The 4,934-nt window shown below is 42.2% G+C and overlaps 1 pseudogene; it reads right to left on the bottom strand.

Annotated features, from left to right (window-relative positions):
• Window positions 1-304: 304 nt before the first annotated feature.
• On the bottom strand, window positions 305-865 carry LOC101657140 (annotated as a pseudogene).
• Window positions 866-4,934: the final 4,069 nt, after the last annotated feature.

Genomic DNA, 4,934 nt, shown 5'->3' with positions numbered 1-4,934 from the left:
TTGTTTCTCTCAAATTGTTTAACTTCTGGATTTAAAGTATCATGACTCTCAAATCAATAGCGTCTATTAGCAAATTTGGAAGAAAGATGGGGTGGGGCTTTCTCCTCCGGTAGAGCTGTCATCTTGGAAACCCACAAGGCATTTCTACCGTGCCCTATAAGTCAGAATAATTTGAAGGCATTGAGGGTTTTTGAGTTAGTAGCAACATTTTTTTTTCATTACATAAACTTTATTGGATTGGATCAAAGCATGACAGACAAGTCTAAAGGAACCATCTAGACAGTAGCTGGACACCTCTTAGAGCTTACTCATCAGTCTGCTGAACTGTTCCTTTTCCAGAAACATAGATGCCATCCCCAAACGTTCAGATATCCTTGTTTCTAACTGTTGTGGCTTGCTGAATTGAAGCAGCTGAGTTTGATACAAACTCAATGTTGTTTCCTTCAAGAATTAACTCATCTTTCTGGGCTTAAGAAACGGAACAAGCAATACCTGTCCTCCTCCAGATGTATTTTTCACCCAAGAAGTTATGGATTTCAACAAGAGGCCCATTCTCCCGAGTAACCACATGGATGGGGAAGTGGCCATAGACAGACCGCATCTTGTAGCGGAAGCCCAGTGTCGCACCCATGATCGTGTCTGTACATGACTACAGATTGTGCGGATAGTAGCCAGTTCCTTTCTATTTCCCACCATTTGTCCACTGGAAGCCTCTTCTTCGCGAGGAAGCTGAGTTCGACGTTGCTGTGATTGAAGTCCCTCCACAGGGTTCCTCTGGGGCACGTCACGATGACTGAGCGCCCCTTCAGGGAAATGTCCACCTTCTCTGGATGTCGACAGTCTGGTTGCTGAGAATGGTCTTCATTCTTGCAGTAGATGTAGCAAAGAGCGAGTTAGTAGCAAATTTAACAAATTCATAAAAATTATGACCAAAGAGGCTAATGGGATTTGAGCTATGGGTAACAAAATGGAATAACAGTAAGATTTCCTGCTGAGTTCCAAAGAGAGAGAATTTGAATCTTCATAGGTGAATGTTCCAGTACTCGTATTCAAGTCCATTGTTCACCTGCTATCTGAGGTTTTGGCCAGCGGGGTTATGTAGTTGTAGATGATACCTCATGGTACATTTGGTCTGATGCTGCTAATACTTCTGTTCTACCTCTGGCTTGGTGGAACTTGGAATGAACCATGAATGATTCATTTGCACCTGGGTGGTCTTTTTAAACTCTGGGTCCTCAAAACAAAACAAACAAACAAACAAAATGTGCTAAAAGGCATTTTGAATTTTTATGATGGTCTAGAAAATCTAGCAGAGCATTTTGCTCTTTTGAAGAATTCAGTCTGCTAAAGGAACAGACAAAAAGAGAGAGAGAATGCAGATGAATCAGTCCTTTGGGTTTAGGGCAGGTTAGTAGTCGTTTAATCTGCTCTCCCGGGCAATGTTCTGACGTGTATAATGTTCACCGTTCATTTGTCACTCCCTTGTTTTTACTCTTCAAGTCCAGTTCTTCAGAGGGGCCTCACCTGAGCTGCAGTTTGACATTTTGCGGGGAGTGTGAGAGAGGGTCAAAGAGTCCCCCATACAGTATCATCCCACAGCCACCCTAATTTAAGAGACACTCCTACCATGTTATTCAGTGATTATCAGTGGAAATTCATGACCATCAGAGGAGGGGATAAGTCTATCTCTGAGAAAGTGATTTCATTTCTGTTAGTTGGTAAACTGCCCTTGGGGAAAACACTTAACATTACTTATATAGACTCTCAAGGGGAGAGTCTGCCTTGTATTAAGTTATTTTATTTTATAAAATCATTTTATTGGGGGCTCATACAACTCTTAGCTCCATCCATCCATTGTGTCAAACATATTTGTACATATGTTGCCATCATCATTCTGAAAACATTTGCTCTGTACTTGAGCCCTTGGTATCAGCTCCTCATTCCATGAACCCTTGATAATTTATAAATTATTATTTTGTCATATATTATACCATCTGACATCTCCCTTCACCCACTTCGCTGTCCGTGCCCTGTAGTATTAAATTAAAAAGTGACGCCGAGGGAGGAGATGGGGGGCCAGCCCCCACCACTAATCGCCGGTTCAGTAAGTACAATTGTATGGTTGAGATATATAAGTATTATATTAAAGTCATCGAGAGCATGAGAGATAATACAATAATACAGTCAGACATATTACATGGTAGCATTGCTCACCTCTGCCCTGCTTGGTGGTCCTCTTGGGGGGAACTCAGCTGCCAGAGCAGGAGCCGCCTCCCTCGTGGGAGCTGCCCTCACGGGAAGCAACCCTCCTTCCTCAGCAGTCCTCTGCCAGACACCTTTGGCCAGCCACCTCTTGGGAGCAGCCCCTCTTGAGAAGCAGCTCTCCTTATTTGTTGCTAACCACGCATCATATTACTTTAGGGGGATACATCACAGCATCATGCATCACAGAGAGGGGCAATACAATTCATCCTTGAACAGGTTTGATCATTCTGGTGTCTCATACAATAAAGCAGGCAATTACTATCCTGGGAGGCATGCAAGCCCCCTGATAGCAGATAGCAACCCACGTCATAGAGAGGGGTTGTAACATAGGCAATACAAGCAATAGGAGGGGGATGACCTAGGGGTGAATGTGCAATAGTAAGAGGAGGGAATAGGGGGCCATGTGTGGCAAGATAGTAGCCTAAGCTTAGTCATCTTAGAGTGGTCCCAGGCTTGCCTATGGGCACTGCTTCGAGGGAACAATAACAGAAAGGAATGGGCCCTATTTGTTGTGGGATAAGCAGTGGTGTCTGCTTGATCTAGACAGCTGATACCTCTCAGTGAGAATGAATCCCAATCCATTCTTGATGGTTGATGTTAGGGAGAATAACCTCTGACCTACTTTCGCTGCCTAGTGAACAATTATTCTCAAGGTAAATCTGGCATATATTTTGGGGAGACAACTTAAGAGAAATACTTCTGTTCCCCACAGTGCCCCAGGGAGGAGGTTATATGTAGATCCTTATCAGCATTTTGGACTGAATTCCTTTTATGCCTTTGGTGATTCCAGTCTCATGCTATAGGCTACTTGGATTTTACATTTTGTCCCTGTGACTACAGCATCACATCGGAAGGACCCTGTGTGGAAACCCCATTAAGAGTATCAGACTTTACCTTAAGCACACCTATTGAAGATTAAAACAATTGAATTTCTCCTTTGGACTTGAAGGTGAAATGCCCCAGGGTGAGAAGCAGCAGAGGACTGCTATCCTGAGGTCATGGACTTCAAAGTCATTGGACTTTGTTCAAATCCCTGTTGCTTTTTGACTGCCCAATAATTGGCAGATTGTCTTTCATTTCAGTTTTTAAATCCGTATAAATGAACCTTCCATGTATTTTAGTCTAAAAAGCTTTCACATAAAAAGAAATAAAAATAAAAAGCTTTCATATATATATGAGGACATACCCCCCAAACGGGAATTTTTTAAAAGCTATGTGTTTAAACTATTTTACAAAACAACTTTATCACCTTCAAGGTACTCTCAATTTGTCAAATTTGTGATTGCATTCTTGGAAACGTTTTTCAAACTCATCTGTTGCAAACCCTCATTTTTTCCCCTTAATCTCTTCTACTTTGTTAAATCGCTGCCCTTTCATGTTCCTCTGCATTCTCGGAAACAAAAAGAAGTCCCATGGAATGAGGTCAGGTGAGTCAGTGCATGGGGCAAGAGAGGCATGCTGTTTTTACCAAAAACTGGCACACTGAGATGGCTGTGTGAGCAGGTGCATTATGGTGGTGGCAAAACCAGTGCCCCATTGGCCACAAAGCAGGCCTTTTTTGTCACACACTGTTGTGCAATTTTTGCTGAACCTCTAAACTGAAAGCTTGATTAACAGTCTGACCTGGTGGAATGAACTCCAAATGCAATATCCCCCTCACATTAAAAAAAAAAAAGAGCATCGTCTGGATGTCTTATCTTTGATTTCATGAGGCGCATTTTCTGGGCGAGGCGACGAGGGCATCTTCCACTGGCTTGACTGATGCTTGCTTTGGGGGTCATAAGAATAGCACCATGTCTCTTCGCCAATTAGATCTTGGGGAAAAGTCTGGGTGGCTTCAGAGCTGTTCTTTCAAAGCATGGCATGTTTCAACTTAAAGCTCTTTTTCCTGGTCAGTCAGAAGCCCAGGCACAAATTTCCAGCAATCCTTTTCATTCCTAAATCTTCCATTAAAATTCGCTGAACCCAGCTCTAAGATGGTCCAGATAATGTCCCCATTTCTTCAATGGTCCATTGTTGTCAGTCTTCAAGGACAAATGCATGAATTTATCAACATTTCCCTCCATTCAGGAAGTTGACAGATGTCCAGCCGAAAGTTTGTCATCAATCGACATTTCACATTTTATGAAATGAGAAAACCACTCATACATTTGAGTTTTTCCCATGGCGCTGTCCTTGAAAGCTGTATTCAACATCACAACAGTTTCTGTGGCATTTTTCCTGAGCAGGAAACTAAATTTCACAGCTACATGTTCTCTTAACTCACCATCACACACACACAAAAACGAGTTTTGAGCAAATATGCTTTGATGAAAAAATTCAGTGACCAGAGTACCTTCCCAGGCAATGCCACTGGGTGCACTAACTCAGAGTGAGTTGTTAGATGCTTGCCTAGCGGGAAAAATGCATACTACGAATGCTTTGATCTGCTCAGCAGAGATTTTTTCTGGTTGTGTGTATATGTGTGTTTGTGTGTGTGTGTACCCCCTCGTGTTTATACACACACGTGCATATTTTCATGTTCTCTTTAGTATTTTGAAGTCTACACCATTCCTAGTTTATTTGACTAAATGTTTCTTTGAGGTTACTTGCATTATTTCACAAGAAGCTGATAAGGCTGCCTCTGCAATGGATCATAGGTGCATATAAACCTTAAATATATGATTGGA

This window comes from Echinops telfairi, unplaced genomic scaffold, assembly GCF_000313985.2.
Source record: "Echinops telfairi isolate 266 unplaced genomic scaffold, ASM31398v2 ScPeMD7_3533;HRSCAF=4204_0, whole genome shotgun sequence".
Classification (NCBI taxonomy): domain Eukaryota; kingdom Metazoa; phylum Chordata; class Mammalia; order Afrosoricida; family Tenrecidae; genus Echinops; species Echinops telfairi.
Note: the sequence above shows the minus strand (reverse complement) of the source record. Positions and strands in the feature narration are given on the sequence as shown.